General features: G+C 37.7%; 1 long non-coding RNA gene across 2 annotated transcripts in view; it reads left to right on the forward strand.

Annotated features, from left to right (window-relative positions):
• Window positions 1-26,451, forward strand: part of LOC310894330 — a 111,478-nt gene that overhangs the window by 16,475 nt on the left and 68,552 nt on the right. The window contains exon 3 of one of the 2 annotated variants that reach the window (XR_014579814.1): window positions 1,285-12,113. The exons of the other annotated variant lie outside the window; for it this stretch is intronic. This is a non-coding gene — a long non-coding RNA (uncharacterized lncRNA). Of the gene's footprint in view, window positions 1-1,284; window positions 12,114-26,451 lie in introns of those variants that run through there. 2 annotated transcript variants of the gene reach the window in all.

Here is a 26,451-nt window from a genome sequence, read left to right on the forward strand (position 1 = left end):
CATAATTTGTGCTGAATTCTGTATTATGTAGGTGAAGTTCTGCCTCAGCTAAAGCCCAGCTAGAACAAGACAACTGTACAAATAGAGTTCTTTTGCTATCAGTGGAGCATACACTACCCAGTTTATTGATTTTCTATTCAGCAGACCAAGTTCTTCTTTGAGCCTAAAGAATTCAAAATGTCCACTTAAGCACAGTTTTTCCTCATAATTTTATTCCATCAGTATAGCAAAAAGCCACAGTGTATGACCATCTGCAAAATCTGAGTGCCAACCAAGTGAGGCGCCTGCAGGCTTCCAGCTGTGGAGCTCAGGTTGCTTGACAGAGGTGACGTTGGGTCTCCAGGGTCGAGGCCACAGAAGGCACCTTAGGGAGACCTCGTGCGGGTGATGCACCAGCCCAAGGAAGCTGAGAAGCAGCTGCAGCGAGTGCTGCTCGCCAGCCTACCTGCTGGAGGTACGGGGCCATGGCAGCTCGGCGCCAGGGTGGAGGAAAGCGGCAGAATCTCAGCAGCTCAGCTCTTGCCAGGTTAGGGAATGTGTAACAGAGCAGCTGTTGGATGTGCAGTGACAGTTACCACGACCACCATGGCTTTGCTGGCTGACAGCATGTCTCCCAAAGGGGGGTAAAGCTTGGGCTACTCTAATCAGATGTTCATTCGGAGAAAAATGAACTTTCTGTCATTCAAGTCCTTGTGGGTACTGCAAAGAGAACAAAAGAATACAGTCATTAAGAAAAAGTCACTGGCTACTGACCTGCCTGTCAATATGCATTAAAAAATGTGATGCTACTGCTGAGAAACTATCAAATTTGCTTTGAAGAGCAATGCTAATGTCACATATGAAGTCAGAATTGGTGTTGATTTGTAACAATCACATTGGAAACCAAGAGAGGCTTTTGTTTTCTACTGTGAAGGAGAAATCCTCCACAACAGATACTTGCTGTTAACAAGAGAGAGAATCTGCTGCTGAAACAGGGAGAAAACAGAGGGCGAAAAAGGCTGATGTTCATTCTAGGCATAGTCTGCCTGTAGTATATTCCTTACTATGCGCAAGAGCAATTAGGCTCTGGAAATTGGCCATAAACCCTGAGAAAGGATGAACACAATGTCACAGTAGTTGCTTCAAAGAGGTGCGTTTAGCCTGGCTCAGGAAGGAGCTGGAGTCTGCAGTGAAGAGAAAGTGGCAAACAGTAGCGTATCTTAGGGCTTTGATTTACAGCATCTCATTCGTCTTAGAAACAGTACTACTGTAAATCAACCTTTTTTTTTTTTTTTTTTTTCCTAGGGAGCATCTGCAAGGCCCTCTTCAGAAGACATGCACATCCCAGTTACGTTTCTGCAGAATTAAATTGATATCCTGTTTCAGAAAAGAAGATGAGCTTTGTGGTCTCGCTTCAGCTTTTACTGTGTTTGATGTATCAGAAATACCCTTTCTTCTCCCAGCTTCTCACACATGATCAGTCAGACGACTACAGTAATTCTATAAGCGTTGTGCTGTTCTGGCAAGGTGGTTTTGCCATAAACTTCTTACTGCTTTTTCATTCTGTTTCTCTCTCCTCCAGCATTTACTTCAGACCACTTATGACTTCCTCAGTAAAAACTTGTTTATGTAGACATGAACAATAGTTGCTAAAAGCAAGGGTTTTTGTTGTGGTTTAGATTTTTAGCTCTTTTCCTTACATAGTTGTGTATGCTATGCAGCTTCTACATTTTTCTCATATTTTGATGGTTAGTCGGAAGGCCATATAGACATCGGGGCCTTTGGGAGAGATTCTTCCTGTTTTTCACGTGAAAGCAGGTCACTGCTCTTATTGATTTCTGGACTACCAGATGTAGTATGTGTCAATGTCAAGTTTTAGGTCTCCTCTTGCGTTGGTATTGCTGATATACAACCCAGTATTTGGGTTGTATGGGGACAGGCCTAGGTGATTTTACTGTTAGAAGTATCAGAAAACCAGAAGTGCTCTTCTGTTTCTAACTAACCAATCTTAACATTGTTCAAATGTATTTAGAAAGTTCATTTGTATAATCTTGGTTGTTGATTTTTTTCCCTTCTGGTATTTCCAACAAAATCCAACAAAGGACTTCCTTTTTTACTATTAGGATTAGGCTCATTTCTGGAATGTTAGGATTAGTGTTACCCATCCTAGAAAAAAAAAATCAAAAGGGGGAGGATTATTCTCTTGCAAAACTGATGATTAATGATGACAAAAATATCCATGGGGAAATATGTAAAATTATTAAGGTGTGTAGTAACTAAATGGTGTTTCCTTTAAGATTTGTATAATCTGTGAGAAATACAGAAAACTTTTTAAAATGTTGCAAAACTTTTAGCTAAAAATATATGAATTTCTGTCCAGATCTTATTGTAAATATTTGTCATATGAATGAAACCTCAAATTAATTTCCTTGGAGTTAAACTGCTTTTCCTAGCAGCACAGGCTGGCACTATGGATGCTTTTCTGCTATAAGATTTGCTGGTAAAAAAGCGTTCCATCGGTAATCGCATGGCTTTCAAGCTCAGACCTTTCTGATCTCAGCTCGTTCCCAGTAGGCCCAAGTCACTGGCACTTCAAGCACCTCTCAGTTTCCCAGCTGTTTTTTGGAAATACTTCTCCTCTTGTTAGTGTTCCACAATGAGACGTTTGAATGAAGCCACTTAAAGGTGCTGGGCATGATGTCTAATTTCATGTTATAATCTGGTTTAGGAAAGAAGTTCTGGAAAATCACAGCGTATGGGAAGGAGGGACAGTGCAAACTCAGGTGTGTCACTGTTCCAGGAATAAATCTGTGCTGAACTGCACTACAGGAGTTGGGTAGGAAAGAACTGCTGCAGTCCTGTGACTCCTGTGGGGAGAAAAAAAAAAAAAAAAAAGAAAACAACCAGGAAGGGCGGATGCCCACTAACACCCACCACGTTATGCAGCACTGAATGCTGTTCTGGCTGGGAAAGCTATCTTCTCCCTATTGAATAGCACTGGATATTTTGCAGCACGCAGAAGTGCAGAGCAACAGAAGTATCTTTGAGGAGAGGATCTCAGAAGAATCCTATCCTTTAAAACTACTCAAACCTTCCCAAGAAATTTAAGAATACAACCCACAGAATGAAGTGGGTATGTTTATTAATGACATTCTTTATTTTCTTCTCTTCACTTTCACTCTCTGGAGACTGCAGCAGAAAGCATGTGACCAGATAATTGCCTCTCAGATAAATTCTTAAATTAACAGTCTGTCCTTGAGAACGTAAGCAAAACTAAGAGTACCTTAAGAAACCCCAGACATTTCCAAATGTGTGTTTGGTGGGACAGGCAGGTAGTATTTCTTCTAAGCATAAATTACTGTATTGCAAAAAGAAGAGGTATGTTAAACCCAATACTTTTATGTATAAAATAGTAATAATAATAATAATAATAATAATAATAATAATAAAATCATTGGAAACTGATCTAGGAACTCATCATTCATCTTACAAGGCTTTTGTCTGAAGTCAGCATACAAGATGCAATGCATTGAATGTCTAGTCTAAAGTTCAGGTACAAGAGAAACTAGTTCAACAATTCTCCAGGTATGGAGAGAGAAAGGGACACTTCCGTACAGATTTATTGAGCGTGGCTCTGAAATGACGATCTTTTGGGGCTATAGGAACAAACTTTCTCTACTTGTGCCACATCACGTGTGGCACATTACATTACCTTCACCCAGAGATCACTTTTTCCAGTACAAATGGGATAAAGTTGCCAATCAGGTACCCTGTAAGCCATCTTTATGTGGATGAATCGATTATTTTGTCGTGGTGAGACCCTTTTCTGGACTGCTTGGGAAGAAGCTCTGACAACATCATTGCTTTAGAGTCTGATAGCAGGGTAAACTCTGCCTACCTTTAGCAGCTGTCCTCTTTGGACTGTTTTGCTTACACTGAAGCAGGGTCAGTCTTTACTGCATTCCTGTGACCTACTGTACTCAGTGGTCTGTGCTTCACAGACAGACTTTGAAAAGTGTCCCTAAATACTCACTGTGCTTGATCTGAGGCAAGATATGATTATTTCAGAGTTTTCTCAAAATCTGAACTGGAACACTCCAGGCAGTTTTTTAGCATAGCTTGCTGTTATGCTGTTATCTTTAACGATAACTGCCCTTTATGTATTTCATCTTTCTGATGAACCTTTTCCATATTTGCAAAAAGGATTGTTGTTCTACAGCAAGACATAAAAGTGGCCATGTGAAGATTGGTTCTGTAATTTTGAAACTGTGAGTCTAGAGGACAAGAAATTGAGGAGGCAAACTCTGCAAAGAAAGGAGACAGTATATGACTTGTACCAGGACATGACACAGCTCTAGAGATAACTTAAAGGATTACCACCAATCACTTTGAAGCATGTGAAACCCCTACCGCAGTAGTAATTGCAGTGGCCAGACAGCTCTGTTTTTTAGTGGGGGAGCACAGATTTTCTATCCATCTCACTGCAGCAAGGCAGTCTATTAGGCCTTCTACTCAGCTGGAGGGGAGTACAAAGACAATTGCTGTCCTGATCCAAGCATTTGTGTTCAGTTGTTTTCATAGGCTGTTAAGTATCTCCTGGAAGTAGTACTGTTGGTTGCCAAAGTGTCTTATTTTGTGAAAGCAGTAATATGTCCAGTCCATGCAAACTGCAATTGCTCAGGCAATAGTGAGCTTTCATTTCTGCTGCTCAGGTACTTGTGTAGCTTCATGAGCTGGGTTACTGAAGAGTGAGCTGGGAGTCACTGGAGAACTATCATCTTTGAAACTTTACTAGTGCACATAAACAGGCCTGAGGAACAGCTTTTGAAAAAGTCCTTTCTGATGCTAACACTAGTCAACACTAGTTGCTTTCTAGGCAACTCAATGCCAAAGTCAGAGAAGTGCGCCTATTCTTCTCCTGCTCTCAAATAGCCATGGTGAGTACACATTTCTCTTTGTGTTTTGAAGCCAAGTGCAGTAAGCCTGAATTGAAATACATGCCCTGGTTATTGCCGTACAACTCAGCTAGCTTTTGCCTCAAAACTACCTGCTTGTTACTGCTGATTGCTCAAAGATGCAGCACTGATTTAATGACCCTGCATACCTGGGTGATGACTCCTCCAGCACTGATTGCTCACTGACTGAAGGCAGTCAAGGGTGACAGGCATCCATAGGATGATTGCCATTCTACAGCTACAAAAATGACTGATCTGGAGAGCAGGGGTTAGATTGAGGATCTCTGAACTGCAGAGAAATGGCCATTCATCTCTGGAATGGTGGCTGCTGATTATTTTTCTGTGTTTGTTTCACAGTCCAGTACCACTGCTGAATGCTTCCTTCATAGATTAGGAATGTCCCCCTACTGCATGGATCTGGTTGTTGTATCCCTATAGCCTTGTATGCATCATTCACTTCTCTTGCTTTCTCATTTTCACTGTTTGTTTCCAATATCTAAGGATTCTCAAATTCAGAAGAGTTGAATGGACTGTCTTTAAGCCTGGAAAAGAGAATTCTACCAGGCAAGTCAAGAGAATAGTGGAGAGGATCTGGGGATTTAACAAAATGGATGGTATTTTTTAAATGCAATATGAAGTTACAGAATGGAGAAAAGCTATTTTAGGACTTCCTCCTTCCTTGGGTCAAGGGCTAGTAACCTGCACTGCTTTGAGAAAACATTCCAGCTGACAGGGGACTGGCCTGAGGAATCAGGGACACTCGAGATAAATACAAGCTTCTTTCTCTCAAACCTCTTAATGTAATTGGTAAGGAGAGTGAGCATTTCATGCGTTCTAGTGAGTTTAGAATGTCCATGGCTGTCTGCCAGCATAAAAGCACTGATATTTTTTTCTCGTTTAATCCTATTGTGGTGTTACTTTCAGTTTAACTCGTAATTACTCACTGAAAGACTTAGTGATGGAAACATTCAGAGTTGTGAGAGAGGTTATGTAACCTTATCAGTCATTTTCTGTTTGCAGCAGATACCGTAACTTTAATTTTTAGTAATTTGAATTATTTATAGACAACTGGCCAAAGTATGTAAGCTTCCTATCAAAGTTTAACTACATTTTTTTTTACAAAAATGACTAAGTTATATGAAGCTGATTAGCAAAACCTGTGGAAAAATACTTTTGGCAAGAGGCTAGCTTAGGACATATTTTATGGGCTTGTCCAGAGATAGCATGTTTTTGGAAAAAGATAATTAGGGTAGTTAGAAAAATTATAAGTAATTCAGGCTATTTATGTTGAGTGGCAGCATGGGAATAAACAGTGTCTGATGAAAGATGGCACAATTTTTCTTCTTACTTTAATTGCATGAAACATTTTGTCTTTGTGTTGGTTCAAGATAAAAATATAGGAGGCTAACATTTTTATTTGGTACAAGGGGAGAGAGGTAGAGAAAGAGGAAGAAAAGAATAGCAGAGAGATACCATAAACACATTGGCAGAAAATAATATAATATTTGACGTCATAAAATCAAGTAATATAGAACCTCCTAGTTTGAATAAGCACACAATATTTTTATAAGTTTACTATTTCAAATGTTTGCATTTGGATGAGGCTTTTTTTTATATTTATTTGGTTCTGCCTTTTCCTATTTTTTTACACAATATTTGTATTAAGCGTATTATCTGAACATTGGAAAATGTACATGAAGTAAAGTGACAACGGTCGTTCTGAGGCTTGCTGAAATTACCTAAATTCGTTGTCCTTTGGATAAGATCATTTCTTGTCTCATTTTTTGAGTATTTGCTTGTTTTCCTAAAGTGCTGAATAGCAATTCTGATCTTCAGTGCAACAAGAACACCCTGCTTTTTGACCACTGATTAGTCATACAGTAGGGAGCAAAATGTGTTTCTGTATGTTTGCTCTTCTGTTGCTGTTCCTTCATATTTTCCATGATTTGTTTGACAGCATGTTATATAGAAGTCTTATCTAGTGGTTCTTAAAACAAAAAGCAGACAAACAAACAAAAAAATACCACCACCACCAACATACCTGTGCTTGGTGAGGAAATTACTCCTTCTAATTTGAAGATCCTAACCACCCCAAGTCGAGTCCCCAGAAGTTGGTTGTATTATACACAAATGCCCAGTAGAAAAAGAATCTGTACTACAGATAGTTGCCACCTCAGAAACCATTCTAAACTGCAAGAAAAAGAAAATGGAAAATAACTGAAGCTCCAGACAAATTGGCAGGCTGGATTGTGTAAATAAAATGGCCAGCTAATTGTATTCCCTGGTGAATCCAGTCCAAATGGACCAGACGGGTTGAGTGCATAATAGAACACATGCACCACGGTTTGAAAATCTCTGGGAATACTGAGCTGTCTTGTGCCACCCCTGATGGAGCTGAAATTGTAGTGAACAGAATGCTGGAACCATGTTGTATTATCAGAGGACATGGAACCACTTATTTGAACTAAACACTTAGTGCTGTCATGCTGGTGTGACAGAAAATGGCACTAAAGCACAGCTGAGTGGCTATTTTTGTCTGGATAAATACTCCTGTTTGTCAAGCTCTGTCTTCAGATCTGCTAAAGCACACAGGTAGAGTTCAAAATTAGACATTAACAACTTTACTTTATGCTAGCTCAGGAAGAAGTATCACCTCTTTTTTTTTTCTTTCTTTTTTTCTTCTTCTTTTTTTGGCTATGTGCAATTCCAAATGTCTAATAAATTAAAGTATCTGTGTTCAAGTTATTCAAAGATGATAGCTAAGCCTATGTTTCATATTGTATTCCATAAAAGCAAATCCTGTATAAATTTACTTTTAGTTTTATTTAGTTAGTCAGTTTTTGGCATTTCTGTTAGTGGATGTAGTCTCCAATTTAAAAGTAAGAGAAGGTATTAGCTAGGTAGGTACGAGCATTGTTGCCACCAGTAAAATTATCCATATGGTGCTTGAGCACTTTGAGTTTTTGCTTTTGTGTCCCAGAACTAACTACAAAATATAAACTATAAAAAAGGTGGGAGTTACAGATACTAAGGCTAGAGTCTTACTGGCTGAGCAGCCAGGCTTAGGATAAAAGTGGGAGTTCAAGGTTTCCATTCCTGAACTAAAAGTCTGAATTTAATATTTGCTTAATACTTCTTTGGTGGCTTTTTGTCATTAAACATGGCTAATGTTGGCGGTCATGTCAGTTAGGGGAAAACCGTAAATTAGGGTTCCTGATTTCTCTGAAACATTTTCGGCAAGTGTGTGAGGATGGGCCTTTATCCTGTGACATGTTCATGGCTCCTTGCACCCGAGGAATGCTCTGTGGTGAGCTGAAGAGGATCAGTGGGAAGCTGTTGCCAGTGTTGGGTGAGAGATCCAAGAAAGAGTAGATCGATGGTAGAGAAATGCTTTGGGCAAATCTCAAAGCACCACAGGGGCACAGCTGTCGGTATACAAGAGTGAGTCTCAGTGTATGGCCTACCTGCGGCCTACCGGCACAGAAGGCCTGTGCTTCCCTGCAGGACAGCTCCTGGCTTTCCAGCAGGACTGTTCCAGCAGAATTTTTTTGTTTCCAAGTTGATCAGTAATCAAAACTATAATTTTAAAAAGGGATTTACCACATAGAACTGGGAGAAGGGGCTAAATAATACTCCCTTGAGTATGGTTAATGGGCATCTCTGCCTGGCTTGGGATTGAATCCTGCCGATGTTGCCTTGAAGCCAGGAGTGCTATGCCCTGGGAGAACAATGGGAAAAGATTAAAACAACGTTTTCCCTCTCTGGTCCCCTAAAGAAAGTGCTCGTGGATTTTCATTGCACTCTTCCTGCAAAAGAAGAGAAAATAGCTTGGTCATGAAAAGTAGTTCTCTCTTCCCCATAGTTTTCTTTCTTTTCAGTTGAACACTTCTTTGCTTGACACTGATATGTGTAGTGTAAATAGTAATATCCAAGACGTCAAACTTACAAGTTGAGTACTGCTATAAAAACATGGCTTATTCGAAACCTCTTACACTCACAATTTTAAGAGTTTCTATAACCTGTTTTTAAACTCTTCATGATACTTACACTGATTCACAAGTGTTGCTTCTGAATGTTTAGGTCAAAACATAGGAAGAGGCAGAATATCTTCTAAAAAGTGTTGTTTCTGAATGAGGCATGCATTTTACAGCCAAATTGTGTGTGAGTATATGTAGGGAAATTTTGACCACTGGTCAGACTTGAGCTGACTTCTTGGAAATCTCTTGCTCATTGTCTGGTAAAAGTATTGCCAGACAGAAATTAAATAAAATAAAACCTATTCATTGAAATGAATAGATTTAATACAGTAACATCTTGGCAGAGATCCAGGACAAAAGGATTTTTCTGCGTTGTATTTCCCTGGTTTCATTTAAAAACAGATTAATAGCTAAGGCCAAGATCTACCAAGTATTTCTGAGTGCATTTGGTTAAATCCTCTAGTCCCAGTTATTAAATTTAAAATATACTGGATGGATATCAATTATAATTCTTGAATACAACTATTCAGTGCAAAACTTGGTCTTCCTAGTAGCTGGAAAACATACATAGAAAAATACTGAGTTATTACGGATGTGGACTTATTTTTGTTGATGTCATTGCTCATGGTGTTGGTGAAAAACAAACAGGAAGACAAGCTGAAGATAGGAAGGCAGCAAAGAGGAAGTGTGATGGAGAATCAGGATAATTTGTGTCCATTTTGCTAGTTAGTATTTTTATGTTTAGAATTGGAGAGGATTTTTAAACATCATAAGCATATTTGAAGTTAACAATGACAGTTTTATAGTAATAGTTGTAAACGCCTTGATAAATTTAGCTTATCAGAAAAAGACTAGGGGGATCAGAGAAAATACAAAGTGATTCATGCTATATGTACCCACTAAAGAAATACATTACAAGATTCAGGAACTAAAAAACAAAGCAAGTCAAAAGAAAATGAGCAGTATGCTCCAATTTTTAACAAGCTCAGTAATGGGTTCAACATCAATCAGTTTTCCAGTCTAAATATTTATTTCTTTGCTTCATATTCTGTAGCTCAAACAGAAATTGTAGTCCTTTTTTTGCGTAGCAAGTCAGCCACAGTAGACAGAAGAATTCCTTCAAAATACCATAGAATCATAGAATCATTAAGGTTGGGAAAGACCTAAGTATATAAATACGTGAAACTAATAAAAGGTATGGACAATCTGTAATAGATTACTTACCTATCTAAATCATGAGACCTAACAACACTGGTGGAAGTAGAGGTGGATCTGCTAAGAATGCTTAACTCTTGAGAAAATTTAATTGCAATCCCATCTCAAATATGTAATTTTTCATGTTTCTACATTTTATTTAGGCATAATATTCTCTCTTTAGTCTTTAATATTTTTCTGGGTTAATACAAATGTCATTTATATTACAGTTACAGCAAAAGTTCTGTTGTGCTGTGTACACTATTCTTGTCACTGTGTAGATATGCTTACAGTTAGGGTGGCCTGACAGGCCTTTTGCTTTGAGATATAGGAAGCCATGCAGTTTGAAATTCTTCCTCGTTGAAGTCTTCTTTGAAGCTTGCTTTTTAAAAAAAGTTGTAAAACAAACAAAATCCATCTTTTTTGTGGAAGTAGTGTAGGGAAAAATATGTGTTTTTTCATCATGTTTATTTGCCTGTTTGCTTAATTGCTGCTTTGGTGAGAAATCTACTGCCTTGATGTTTGTTAACATTACTGTGCAATTTTCAAAAAATTTATTATGTACAAATCTGTTGAAGTTTCGTGTAATTTCAGTAAGTGCATGCCTCTAGGGAATGTATACTTTAAACAGATATGTCTTACCATTTCAATTTCTTTCTTGCATGTTCTGTTTCCAAGATCCAGACTGGTACTGAAATAAACTGGAATCTTTCTGTCTCTTGGGTGTGTTCATCCCTGGTAGGCACACAGCTCCAATTGGTGCGTGTCAGAAAACACTAGGCAATACTCTGAGCAAATCAAAATACAAGACTGCCATGAATTTAACGTCATTGATTCTTATGATCAGGACAAATGGGCTTGGTCTGAGAATATAGCATATTGACACGTAAATTGAAGAGCACAAGAGCAGGATTTTTTATCCTGTTTGAATATCTACATATTGACTCTTTGTTTTTTCCTTTATTCAGATGATGCATTTACTTATTTATTTTTAAGGAGAAGCAAATGCTAATATTTTGAGCCAGTTGACTTGTAAATCTGTTTAATAGACTCCTCTGCTGCTAGGCTGCATCTTGTAACTAGTAACACTGACAGATACCATGTCAGAATTGCTGTATGTTCCTCAGGACAAACCCAAAGCAAGTGTAAACTTCATTATGTATTGTGCTTTGTACACAGTTTTACACAGCTTTTCCACAGGCTACACAGACATTTCCAAATGTATTTCCTGAGATGGCTCACTCTTGAATTACATGATGCCAACCTAGAGAATTGACAGGAAGTAATTATTCAGATTCTTCTAAATTTTTAATTTTTAAAGCACATTGTTATGTATTTCCCTACTAGGTAGGGGTAGGGTAAAGCATCTTCTTGGCAATACTGGAATGCCCTGAGGATCCCCAAAAGCCTTTTAGAGAATATTTTATTTACTGTGAGGAGGACTTGAGATAACCCTTTTAGGTGTCTGCAAGATTTGTAAAGTATGGTGAGGACAGATTGGCAGTGGATGCCTTCATCTCAGACTTTACTGCATAAGGTTTACTGTGTATGGTTTCAGGCTAATGGCAATACTGTGAGCATTAAGAGTGTCTTTGTAACATTAATGTTGATGATGTGGGAGCTAAGATGGAGGGCTGAGACTGAGTCCTAAAGATGGCAATCCATGCAAAACTCAAAAGTAAGCTTCTTTCTTTCCTGCTGCTCTGTGGTACCTAACAATCTTGTTTTACATATTAAATCCCAAGAAAGAGGTGCTAGGCAAAGGCTTAGTGTGGTGCTACTGGTCTGAAGTGGTGCCAAGGTTAGGGCTGAATACAGTACTATTTCAGAAGTTCAATGTTTTCCCTCTTTTCCAAAGCATAAATAAGCAGTGAAACATTAAAGAAAAACAAACAAACAAACAAACAAACAAACAAAAACCACCTTTGTATTTCACAGATTTAATCAATGTGACATACTACTACATAAATTTAATTGTGCAATATGAATGAATAGATTTTGAAAAAAAAAAAGTGTATCCAATTATGCTTCATTTCTCAGGATATAGTTAAAAAAATAACTTTGTTCATGCCATGTTCTTCTGAGCACATTAGATCGACACTATTAAAGAAGGAGGAAGCTATATATCTCTTCAGTAGATCTGTTCACCTGACCCTAGCATGGGCAAGAATCAGTTTCTAGTTTTCCCACAGAAAATTTCTGTGACAGACCACCTGGAGGGGAAGCTTCACAGGTACATACACATTTACAGATTTGGGGAAGTCTTTGGTCATTGCCTGCCCTTCCTGTGCATATCTAGGGCTACAGCTGGACTGAACTAAATGCACAGGTGATTGACTGAACATTTCAAGGTATAATTGAAAATATAAATGGGAGGATAATAAATATGAAATAAAAGGTAGAAGTACACTTCGTTTTACAAAAAAGAAAACATCGTCCTTGGTATAATATAGTGCAGCCAAGTGTCTTAAGCATGCAGTATGGTAAGTTACTAACAGAAACAGACCTAATTCTTTAAACAGTGCAAGCCGCAAACTCTTATAAATCTGATAGCTCCATCATGGGCATGGATTACATAATATGTTTGAATTAGCAGGGACAAACAATTTTGTAAATAAGCAGAGGCCACAGGAAGATATCTGACTAGATACAGAGATACAATTGTGTGGGATTTAACTACTTTAGGCTTGTAGTACGTAGCAGTATGCAAACTGATGCGAGAAAATACACAACCTGATGTGTAGAACATCAGTAGCTTGACTGGCTTCATGATACGCAAAATGAGGAAGAGTGATCCTATTTAGATAACAAATGCCTGGGCTCTTTGTCCAAAATTCAAACCGAACTTAAATAATTTTAAGGTTCGAAAGCATGTAGTGGTCATTCTCAAACGGTACATACCATTCTATTTTCGCTGGATTTCTAGCTAGAGCTAAACAGAGTAAATGCCAAAAAAGGTTGTTCTTCTGAATTAAGCAGCAGAAGAAATGACCTGTAATCTTGCTGGAATGTCTCATTGTGCTCAGTTTTGCATATCTAAAAGGGTCGGGTAGTATGAGTGAAATTCACAGAAATATCCTAATTCTGTAAGTGTTTAACTGAGCTGTGTACCCATCGAATTTAGTTTGATTGGGATAGTTCAAAAATGATTAGAAGTTAGACATAAAAACAAAAACATAATAATCAAGGTTTTCATAGAATCATAGAATATCCCGAGTTGGGAGAGGCCCATGATGAGGCCCAATGATCCTCAATGAGGGTCATTGAGTCCAACTCATACGCATTTTGCATGCACGTTTAGGTTTCTTTTATAGTAAATATTATATAAGCTTAGGACACCTGTGGAAATTACTACCAGCTTTAGCTGAATTTGTTTTAAGGTGAATATAAAATCATGACAGTCAACACAAGATACAAACTTTTTCATCTTCTGACACATAACAAAAGCCATCTGGATGTGGCTTTGGGCAACCTGCTCTAGGTGGTGCTACTTGACCAGGGGGGTTGGACCAGATGACCTCCAGAGGTCCCTTCCTACGTCAACCATAATATACTAATATCTGTTATCTAATATACTTCTTGGTGGCAGTCAAACTAAATTTCATGTACGTAGTCAGAGTCATATTAGTAACAATAAAAATAAAAAACATACTTCACAAATAATAATAATAATGAAAAAAAGTTTGAAAAAAAAAGTTAAAATACAAATCCATTCACTTTCTTCATAAGTAAAGGCAAACAGCTGATTTTCTGTGTTTGTAGTTCTTCTGAGTCATTCACAAGTGAATTTCAGAACCACTTCAAATTCAGATTTATTTATTTCCACATACATAAATGTGTTTTCTATGCTGAAATAATTTCTAGAGCTTAACATTCATTAGGACTGCCAGCGTATGTTCGGTATTTGTTACAATTTGAAAAAGAATACCAAATTCTTCTCCCTGATCCTTTAAATAAATACTGACACCAGAGGTAGCTATGATACAAGTAGTTCTAGACTGCTACAGTAATGAATATTCAAGTTCCATCCTAGTTCACTGCTTATTTTTCAAATATGCATATACATACACTTGTGCGTTAACATAATCAGAGAATTGATAAATATATTCTTTCTTATTTACACACTTGTGCATTAATACTGTCAATATATTCCTTTGTAGCAGGTGATAACAAACATATCTTTTCCAAATTACTGTATCCAAAAGATTTCTAGAATTATAACTTTTAAGTAAGCTCATGGTAATTACAGTAACCAGCCGAATAAAACATTCCTCTTCTTTAGCTCTGAAATTTTCTCTCAGCTGGCTTACATGTACCATCTGAGTCAGGCTTAAAATAAAAAATAAAAAAAATAAGATGTGCAAGTTCTTTGACTCAAGCTATACAGTCTATCATTGAAGTAAAGAACATCATCTCCTTTGTTCACCAGGTTTTTTTATTATTATTATTTCTTTCTGGTCTACTTTTCTGCTCCTCCAATAAGGCTAATTACAAAGGAAAAAAGTTGAAACTGGTGGAGAGAGATCCTTTAAAGCCATTCCTTTTGCAGAATGGAACAAAAGAAAGTACCAAGGGCATGGATAGGCCTTGAAAAAAAGAAAAGAGAAAAACCACCTAATGAGGATGTTGAGATAAGTGCTTGTGAAGAAAACTGGCAAAAAAGGGCTTTTAGTCTAAAATCCATAAATAAGTGGGCATTAGATGGGTACTAGAACATTTTTAACAAGAGAGGCCACCAAACTGTATCATCCTATGCAAGAGCTACAACCCTAAAAACTCTTCTTCTTAACAAGGTAAGGGTTTTTCTCTTTGAAATATTAATTTGAAAAAGAAATACTTGAAAATTAAGGAGTATTATTCATGTCTGTGAATCCATTATAGTGGAAGACACCATCAAAGCTTCTTTAGATATAATTATGAATGCTGTAGACTTTCTAAAGGTCAAAGATCCTAAACAGTATGAAGAAATTGTTCGCAATGTATGATGGTTCAGGCAGGATTTGACCTCCAATCTCTCATTGGGTCTTCTAGGCTGTGCTAAAGAAGCAGCATGTACAGCGTCAACTAGAGAAGAGTTTAAGAATCAAATAATTTGCCCATCCTCCAAACCTATTTCTTAATACTCCTGGGTAATTGGGCACTCAGACGTGCTTGATATCCATGGATGTGCAGGTCAGGTGTTTGAGACTCAGTCTAATTACCAGAGAATGACTGCCAGCTAAGCATTGTCCATTTCAGCTCTCAGTACTGCTCTTGTAACACATAAAGGAGAAAAACAAATCTGAAAGGGAGAGAAGATAAAAGGAGAGAGAAAAATAAACTATAGAACCTGATCCAAAGACTGTAGAAGTTAATGGAAAGTCCCATTAGCTTCGGAGAAGTTTAGATTAATCCCCATTTTTAACAAGCCTGGCAATTCTTTATCTCATCATGCGTTAGCTCTCCTTTCGCCCATGTGTTCCAGGAAGTTTGCATGTACCACTGATCTGACTTTTGAGCACCCTCTGTCAGATCTGATATTTATGAATCAGGCAAGGAGTGATTCACTTTAGCTTTTTTTTTTTTTTTTTCAGAAGTTTCTCATAATGTGAAATGTTAAAGACTTTGAGAAAAGATTACAGTACAATGGTGGTCTCAAAAATAATACCCCTTCAGCTTTTAAATCCCCTTAGCCATAACTGGAAATCTGATGTTTTCACAGTCTGTGGTATGTTTTGATCATAAATAAGGAAAGTATTAAAATTCTTAGTGAAGATCTATGAACAAAGTGTTTTCTAAACACAAGATGTGCTTTTAATGCTGTTCCTTTCTTATTCACCTTTAGTGAAACTTCTGGCACACGTTCTGTGCTGCAGATGGACCAGCAAAATACACATGTATGTAGTGATCAGGTGTTTGAAGTTGATTGCCAGCTTGCAGCGTTTGGTGCGAGAGAGGATTCACCCACAGGTGTCCTACACGCAGGAGAGTAATCTTTTGGCACTAACTTTTCCCAGCAGGCTACCTGTGTGGCTGACAGCTATTGGCCCTTTTCTGGGACTTGCTGCAGCATTTCCCAAATTCTGGATCAATGATGAGCAAATAGAGTAGCATAATGCCAAATGCTGTGTTATTTCCTGCAAGTAATTTAGGTTTATTTATTACAGTTGACAGTCTGATTTACTGAATAGTGAAGCTGAACGAACATGAATCTTGGATGATTTTCTTTCTATCAGTGATTTTCCTCATATCACGGGTTCTCCTGAAACATCGCCCATCAAACTGGTGTTTTATGAGTTTTTGAGAGCACAGATACTGTGATAGACAAAATCTTCTGCATACTGATTAATAAATCTGCAACATAAGAAACAGTAAGGGTATTTTTGCGCTAGATCCAAGCCAGAGAAATCTAATAATATTCCTTACTTGTGAGACAGTCTTTTATTTTGCATTATATGGTACAATCAGTATCAGTGGAGCATCAGAAGTAATTCCATAATTAAACCCTGTTCATACTTGCTTTTAAAGCAAAATTATAATCCTTCTGATTCACACATTAAAGATTGAGTTCAGTCTCTGAACAACAAAGTAACCCAGCAGAGAACACTTGATTTTCTTTATCACATTTAAAAAAAATATTTACTGACTGTGGCAGAGGAAGTGCATATAAATGCTCTCTTATTGACATTTTGCACATTTTTCTCACATATGTTTGAGTTCAATTAACTAAATAACCACAGTTGCCACAAGCTGCAAACTTCATAGACTGAAGTAATGTCTTAAACACATTTGAAAACTGTATATTCAGAGCCTTCTCTTATTATTCGCTGCAACCTACGTGAGTTTGGTCAAAGCTAGTCAGTGGACCTGCTGAGGCTCAACAGTTCTCTCTTTTCCATGGGGAAAGAAATGTAATTTGAAACAACAACAACAACAAGACCTTTCTTGCTTTTTTTTTTTTTTCATCAAGATGTTATAGAATTTACGTAATGAGATTGAATTCCACCTCAACAATCTGTATGCATGTTGTGCTGTACATAACAGAAGTCTTAGATGAATGCAAGTTGTCTGAGACAAAAGAAAAAATGTGGATCAAGTGGATGGTGCTGATTTATGTTGAGGAATAATTTTAAAAAGGAGAATGATAAATCTTGTTCTTCTATTAAATATAATTGCATAAAGAACGGGACAAAAAGGCATATTGATAATAACCTAAGTAATTTAGTTGCTTATTTCCTATTCTTTTGTAATTTGTTTGGGTCCAAACTGTTTTTTGTGCTAATTGTGCTAAATTCATTTTTGCTTGAAATGCCGTGTTTGTGCTCCTTGCCATATTTCTTGACACAAGGGAATACAGAAGGCTGGACTGAGACCAGTTATTATTTTGGACCTTTTCTCCCTTCGGTAATGGAACAAACAAGGATTTTTTATTCCTAACCTTCTGCCAATATATTTTGTTTTTTCTTCAGTAAAGACAATAAGGTTCTTTTAGTATATTAGCATTGTGACTTTTCTGTAGGATGGAAACAGTGTCGTGAGTTGTGTAATAAAGACATTCTGAAATGCATATGTAGTCAATTACCTGAGCATTTCTCAAATGCTCTTTTTCATAAATTCATCTGCTGATTAAAAACAGGTATGTATTTTGATCTATCCACTGTGGCATCTGTTGTCTTGTTTATATGTATTGTGTCATACCACGTTTCATTCACTTCCATCATCACTGCGAGCAAATTATTTGTACCTGGTATAAATCAGGACAACAACACATGTCAAATAAATAAAAGGAGACTGCATTTTTGCTTAGATGGTTGCTGTCATTAAAGGAGAGGCAGCAACTGCTCTTGTATTATCTATATCATATTCAAAATTATTCCGTTTATATGAAGATACTCAACTTACTTTCCGATGGCTTCCAATGCAAGTTAAGAAAGAACAAATAATTTATCATTTTTTTCATTTTATTCTCCTTGCCATAATCAATTGATTATCTTAAAATAGACAGAAATTACTAGTTGTTGCAGCAATAGTAGTTCTCTTGATTTTGGCTTTATATAGACTTCGAATGGAATTATTGCACATAATGAATTACTAATCTCTCATTTTTCAGTGGAGGTTTTCCTCATATTTACGTTTACTTACTTACAAGTGCCAGACATAGTTGTAGCCATCTTTAGTTATCTAAGCAAAACCCTTCCCAAATTCATCATAAGAGACTGAACTCTCACCAGCCCTCAGTTGCCTGCCTACATCAGTAAAGCAGTGCCATCCATGTTTTGAATTATTACAGTTCAATAGCTGTATTTTTTGAAAGCGCTTCTCCCTTGGGTTTCCATTCTGTGCTCATTTGTCTTTTCACAAAAATAAGGAGAAAAAGGACATTTTGGATCATCACTTCTGTTTTTCTATGTAGAAGAGAAAGTAGGAGCAGGTGGGATTGCATTTCTTATGCCTTTGTCTGTTAGTCTTAGGGAGTTTGATAATGCTGTCTTATTTTGGCCTCATGAAATAGTTCTATTTAGGAACTGTTGGTGTGATTTTGTGCACAGTGATATCGAATCCAGAACAGCTTCATTAGGTTTCATCTTTTCTTGAGTCTATTTTAGAACGCTAAACTTTTACCTTGGTATTCTGGGCAGCTGATGTTTCCCTGTCTCAGTCTTCTGTTGTCTTGTGTTGTTTTCATTATATTTCAAATCACTGGCACTCTGAGCAATTTTCTTCACCTTCACCTGCACAGTTTACCTTTTTTTTTTTTTTTTTTGCTCAGGCAAAACAGTCTTTCAGTCTCTACTTGAGGAAAAATACTGCCAAATCATCTAGGACTCTAAAGACTCTAAATTGTAGGAGTGATTTCAGCAGTAATACAAGTTTAAGCACAATTGACTACTTTTTCCTGGATAGAGGCTCAGCTCAGTAAAATATATCACTTAATTGGAAAATGTATGTGGCAGACATTTACACAGTGAATGCACTGGATATTATTATTTATCAAGCTGAAGGGTCCATTGGGATATATGAGAGAAAAAAAGACTTTGACAAATGACATTCAATAAATGACATCCAAATATTAAATGAATTATTCTTATCTCTGAACGTATCATGAGCAAAAAGATCTGCTTGTGTTTACAGTTTAACTGGGAAAATCTTAAAGATAGTGTGATCCTACCTGTGGCATATGACTTTTGGAAAACAGATTTGGGCTTTGTAGTGTGCCAGAGACCCATTATTTTGCCACAATATGCACTTTGCCTTATCTGACTTCCTGCTGAAGAGAAACACTTCCTGTTGGTTGGAGCTTTGTGCTATTCTTGTTTTCCTACCATTTCATACCAAAAAGATGAAGACCAGAAAAACTAATAAAAAAATTGTATTGTCTTTAAAGAAGTGTTTAGCTAAGTGCAATAGTACACATGGAACATGGTGGCAACAATCAGTTTATCTGAATGCTTGCCACACAGAAAATTGAAACTTGTGATAAAGACCTTGGTTCTCTGCTATAGCTAAAAGTCAGTCAGAGTTAGTGTAGAACAGCAGTACCTACCTTTTAAATGATTTATGAATTACTATTAAGCATCAACATGAAGTATTTTAACAAAGCAGTCATCTGGAGAATACAGTATTTATATAAGAAAATGAATGCCAGGATGTGGTGAGTCTAATATTACCTAATATTGTGAATTTGTGTTACTTTAATCTACACATTCTACTGAAGTATACGTTTGGTGACAGGTAAAATCCATTAAGACTCTTAGTTGCTCCCTTGGATTGCTCCTTCTCCCCCTGCCCCTCACCCCAGTTAACCGCTGGCTGTGTCTTGGATTTAACAAGTCATATATTAATTGCAGTAAAATTGGATGGATTGTAATGCATTTTCAGTTGTGGTTCTTGTTGTCAAAAATGTGCAGGATGTGTGGTATTAAAATGCCTGCCAAAATCATTGTCTAAACCAGAATGCCTAGCTATTTCTTGAATGTGTTTGGAGCAAGAATGATGATATACAGTTGAATGGAGGAGAGACAGAAGTGGCCTTGGTGGAAGCTTGGTTAGGTTCTTGACTATAAATGGATGGTTAAGGGAACCTGGTCATGGAAAGAAACAGAAATTCTCTGAGAGTACGAACTAGTTAGTGCCACACCCTGTGCTGTCAAGATGGCTCACATTGCAAGCTCCTGTATTTGATGGCAAACCCTAGAAGTACCCGCTGCTGGCTCACATTCAGCCTTTTCGTTGGTGCAGAACAACTGGCTCCTAGACAAGAAAGCTTAGACTGGAAATGCAGAGCATGTGTGATAGATGCCCATACTTTTGTGGTTCACTTAAAACTCAAAGATGCTGCTCTGTCATCAGCCTTCTCATGCTTATCATGCAAGTCTCAGGAGATGTCCCTTGTTCTGACTACAACACAGTGGCCTCCCCAGTTGGTGGGCAGACAATTCATAAGGTCAATCTGCTCTGAATCCCGTCTGGTAGTGAACTTTACTGAGATGTAGGTATGGCCTGGCATTTTCAGAATGTCATTGTGAACATCTTGTAAACCTCACGTATGATGGAATGAGGCAAGGAGGCTGTGCAGTGTCCGGCTGTCACAGTGGCACTTGCATGTGACAGCAGATTTAGAGGTCAGGTACCCCTTTCCCAAACTCTTCTGAGGGGACTTCTACTTTCTTAGTTCCTATTAAAATGGAATATTTTTCTTCTGCCAAATGCAGAGCTTCTGCAAACAAGTAGTATAGTGAATCTTACAGTGAAGTATATAGAGGTCTCAGCAATCCTAAGCCTTTTGCTCAGTGACTAGTGACTGGGCTCCCCATGTTAGCATAAATTTTTGGCCCTGTTGAGGAAGGCGATATGGTGCAAGCATAGTACAGGTGTTACCTGGCTACTTATCAGATAGCTCAGGCTTGAAATGGATAGCAGAACACTTGTTAGCCTTCTATCCCATGCAACAGATATCTATTGTTTCCCCCCCCTTTCTTGTTATCATTACTCAGTGTTTGGTAACGCCTCCATGTAACTTCTTAAAGAAGCATGTCGCTATACAGAACCTCAGGTTTCTGCCTCCCACCAAGCCCGTGCTTATTTAATAGCAACTGTTCTACCAATTACATCCAGAGCTTCCCTCTCACAACATTTTCAGGACACCCACTGCAGTTTTTTCTATGGCAAAGGCCGTGTATACTGACACTAAAGAGCAGGTGTTTAGGCACCTGAACAGATCTTTGCCAAATCCTAATTAGTTATGTCATTGTGTTTATCTTTCACAGGGTCCTGATATGTGTGTCATCACATATCTAGGCATGTGTGAGAATGATGTGATCTCGCTAGCACAAACTGGTTTTCCTCCTAAAGCAAGTTTATGCAGGTGCTTTAAAAAGCCACTGCTAATGCAGTCCGTCTAGGTCTGGATGAATGTGGAAGAACTCTTCTTGCTGGGACTTTAGCTAGACCTGGCAAGATTAGAGTAAGGAGCAAAGAAATTCTGGGTCCTGTAGTTCCAGGGATGTCGGCTTCAAGGCAGAGGAGCCAAATGGCCCTGAAGCTTCTTACTCATGTCATAGATTTCATCAAGCTGTGTCATGCAGTACGTTTGTGTGGGCAGTTCAGTCCTGAGTGAGTCATTGTAGAGCTGAGGTGCCCGTCAGTCTAGAGCTGAGATTCTCAGAGTGTGCTGAGAGATCACACAGCTCTACACAAGAATTTCTCCATGTTAAATCTGGAAAGGCCTCTAGTTTCTGAGTGCAAAAGCAGATGAGATAACTCCTGGGCCCAACAAGCCTTGTAAGGGACATTGAATGCAACAAGCGTCAGCCGTGAATGAATGTGGGATGGCAGTGTGGGCACAATTGGCTTTAGCCATTTGGCACTGTAAGCTTGATCCTGACAACCAAGAGCTCATAGACATACCCATAAAATGCAGCAGGAAGAAGTGAGATCACTAGACACTTTTTTCTTGATGATATAACAGCTTTACAGTGGTACACTGGAACAGATTTGTGTCCAGCAATAAAGAAAATCAAGGTATATTGTGAGTTACATTTATAAAATTACATTAAAAGATGAGTCAGCTTCAATCCATTTTTAGTTGCTAAAATGATCTAAATTGTATAGCACATATAATATCATTAGCATGTATCTTGTAAGACACATGCAGGTTTAATCACCTTAGCAGAATTTTTAGACCTAAGATTCACATTTTAGTTGGTGCTGAAGGACAGCAATAAGTGCTGCTTTACCAGCATGCAGATTGAAAAATAACATAGAAACTGGAAAAAAAAAAAAAAGGAACAAAAATGAAGCTAAAACCAGGGGTGGCAAGGCCAACCAAAAAGGAAAACTATGCAGCTCTCTTCCTACCAGTACCACAAGGCTTTAGCCATCATTGTGGTTGAGTCTTTGCTTCTGAAAAAAAGTTGGATGGGATGAGGTATTCAGAGCTAGGACTGCTTTACTTCTTTTAACTGACTATGCTGCTAACTCTGCAAATAATTGTGTGAGTAAACATCATTTGTGAAAACAAACTGTGCCCGTATACACAATGCTGCTGGATCTAAGGTATATAATGGATAGGATTTCTAGCAAGTGAAACAGGAACAAGGATAATAGAGACTGTTTTCTGATTGGCATTTGGCTGAAATCTTCAGGAGACATAGAAGTTATGTATAGCATTAAATAATTATAGGGTATCTTTCCAGTATATAGTGCTGTATTTGTCTACAGATATTAAAATATTTACAAAAATATAGGATAGATTTAAAAAAAAATGTATATAGAGAGTTATATACTATGTAAGTTGCACTTGCAGTCAGTAAATTACCATGTAAATTACACCAATAAACGTAGGTGAACTTTTATGCCTGTGCTTATACAACCAAAGAACCAAAGGTCTGAGAATACAGTCATCTAGGTGAAGGAGATTTTCAGTGATCATCCAAATACGGCTATTTTGAAAATAGAATGATTCACATCTGCATTACACAACACCACAGGAAGGAAAGTCAAAGAAATGCCCCGTTCAATGGGTCTGAAGAACTTCCTCTTTTAAAATTTACCATGTATTAATTATGTATGACATTTCAGGGAGTGAGAGTTGTTTGTAGCCTATGGCAATGAGCTAGTGAAACAAGACATTACTGAGATAGAGAACAAAAATGTGTCAGCATATAAAATTACACAGATATTGGTAGCCTAGATAGATTTTCTAGTTTTGAAAGCAATGTTTGATATTGTAAAATGAAATTTTTGCATGCTGGTTTTAGGTAGCAGTACCACATTTCTTTAAAAATAGCAATACTGAAGTGGTTGGATGAAAAGAAGTTGAATTCTCATTTTGTAGCATCACTGCAAAGAGAAACTATAAATAAAATATCTTCTCTTAACCTATACTGCAGCTAATAATGACAGCTACTGAAATGCATTTAAAAAGCCAAAAAGTATAGAAACTCCTTCTTATTCAACAAAATAAGGAAAAAATCTTATTTGGGATTTATATGCTGCATGTAAATATTTTCTTTGTTTTTCCCCTCATTTGGAAGAGTATTTTTCTCTAGGGTATTTCACTAAGCTACAAAATTCAGAAATAATTCCTTCCTTCACTTAGAGGAAGGGTCTCAAACTTTCTGGCAGTCAATTATTAGCTGCATTTTTACAGTATGGTGGTTGTTCTTTTTATATCTTTTGATCCCATGGAAAGAGAAGCTGTCTCTCTTACAGCCAAAGACAAGCTGTTGAAATGGCTGCCAGCAGAACTGTGGTGTTAAAAAAACCACCCTGCAAACTGGAAGCGGTCGAGTCAGTGGGAAGTCTTTAACATGCCTCCTACCCTACCCACTTGGGTGCCTGTCTCCCTCCTGAAGTGTGAGCTTTGTGAGTATTAAAACAGCCACTTTAACAATAATATCTGAAGAAGAGTTCCTTCTAGCACCTCTGCTATTTTAAGCACTTAATGTTTCACTCTTTTATGTTCCTGTGATTTCCATTGTCTCTTACGAGAATTAGATGGGAATTCCTCAAAGTCTTAGGACTCACTGCTGCACTGTGCAAGATGACCCATCTTAAGGATGTGCAAACCTCCTCTGAAGTGCTCCAACCTTTTCCTCATCTACGTTGTTAAGGATTTTTGCAGTCGTACAGCCCATCTCAAAGTTAAATCAATTAGGTACACATAATGTTCAATGGAATTAACATTGCATTTTATCAAAATGTAAAACAAAACAAAACAAAAACAGCCCTTGTCTTAGCAAACAAAATGAACAAAATATAAGGTGGAAATAGCTGTTCCTACAATACCTGCAAACCGTGGTTATCAGCCAGAACATCAATGTCCGTCTGCATGCCTTACAGCATTTTGTTTTCACTGCTGCCCCTGTTTGGAGTGCTGTGATTTGTGCTGCTCTTATTCAGGACTGCCAGAGCTTCCATATTCTCTATTCTTATGAGGGGCTTTGAAATTTGTGGAGAAACACCACTAAATTTCATCCTTACTGACTTTTTTTTTTGACTTTGTAGGATTTTCCAGCTCATAGGTCTCATATGTTTTTAAATGTAAATGTAAAAAAACAAACAACAACAACAACAACAAAAACTATCCATTGTTTGCTGCAGATTTTAATTAATTTTACAGTTTCCAAAGTACTTCACATCTGTCTTCCAAAAGTAGTGTGTATTATACTGTTTATAATGATCCAGTACTGAGATCACATGCTTTACAGGAACTATGAGTGCTTTTAATTTCAGAGACTGATTGTACTTTACACTCAACGACCTTTACAGAGGTTTTTCTGTCCTTACCTTCTACAATGCAAATGCACTTACAGTCAATTATATTCATACTGATGTATTCTGTTCTCTTCTTCAAAGCTTTTGCCATTGTGTCCATGCGCCTTCCATCAGAGTGTTAAGCAGCGTGTAGATGACTGATGTCTGTTGTGTTTGTTCTTGGATTCCAGAGAGGCAGCAGTGTGTTCAGCAAAGTGAAAAAATGAAATGTTCGTTTTGAAAGGGTTGTATTAGAGGAAGAAGCTCAAAAGTATATACTCTAACTTGAACAGGCAGGCATGAGGTTTCTGATGATCTTTAGTTCCTCAAGAAGTGAAGAAATGAGCAACCACTCCAAAATCTGCATCTTGCTTGCAGACAGGATTTTCCTGATTGCTGAAAGCTCCACTGAGCCAAGCAGAAAATTGTTGTCAAACCTCATCGTCATTGGTGTGCATTAGGCTGCCTTTCAGATTGATATTCTTTGTGTCTGCAACTGAATGCAGTATTCGGTATTTTGGTATTTGGGGGCAAACGAGAACAAAGGGTGGTGGAGGATAGGTCGATGCACTTGATACACAGATGCTGAGAAGACACACTGCAGTGTTTTGTATTGGTTCTGCCATGCATATTTTATAATATTGCAATAGCAGTCTGACAACCACATGACAAATGCAGTTTTGGAGAACAGGTCGTGGTTTAGCAGGATGAAGAAGTCACTTAGCCAATTGAAGATACTGTTCAAAGAGATGATATGGAAAAATTTAGTGTTAGCTTGCTGAACTACATACCAAGCTTGTTATTGTATAATACAAATCCTCAACTGTTTGATTCTACAGACAGTGGTTTCTTTTATAGAGTAAATGTTATAAAATGTTTCACTCTTTAAAAATGGATTAACTGCAGGAGAATTCCACCTTGTTAACTGAATACCCCAAAAGAACGAGAGGAATTGTAGTAATGGAGGAAGTAACGGTAAGAGCAGGCAACTGTGAAGAAACTCTAAAATCTTAATAAAAGCAAGTGTTTAGTGATAATTTGGTCACATGGGGAAATTAACTGACAGCAAATGGAATTTAGTAAAGTTATCACTGTTAACAGTGAAAACCATGAGAGTTTCTTTAAAACAACAGCAAAAATCGCTCATCCATCTTTGGTCAATATAAAGCAAAAGAAAATTTGAATAAAATGTTGAAGAAAAGTGACTGCACTCTAGGCGTTTATATTGCATTCTTCTGTGCCATATAGAACTTGTTACTGTGTTTTTTATTGCACGTAATAAAAAATGGAGCTGGGTTTTGACAAAAGCTAGGAAAATATCTGCGAGGGTTTTTTCTTGACAGCAAAAAGGGAAAATTGTTCTTGCTTACTTTATCTTCCCAGTCCTTTATGTCTACAAGGACATGCATTACTTCTTTCTTGTTTCCATGTCATCTTCCTCTTCAGCCCCTGTTAATGTCTTCTCCTGGTCTTATCCTGCTGTGACTGAGCATTACAAAGTTTTTCACGCCTCCATGCGCAAGTCCATCAACCAATTAGTTTTAAGAGCACATGATACATATAGATGGCATGGCAGTGGGTTCAGACCTAGGTCAGCATACTCCAAGCTT

This window comes from Anser anser, assembly GCF_964211835.1.
Source record: "Anser anser genome assembly, chromosome: 2".
In the NCBI taxonomy this organism is placed as follows: Eukaryota; Metazoa; Chordata; class Aves; order Anseriformes; family Anatidae; genus Anser; species Anser anser.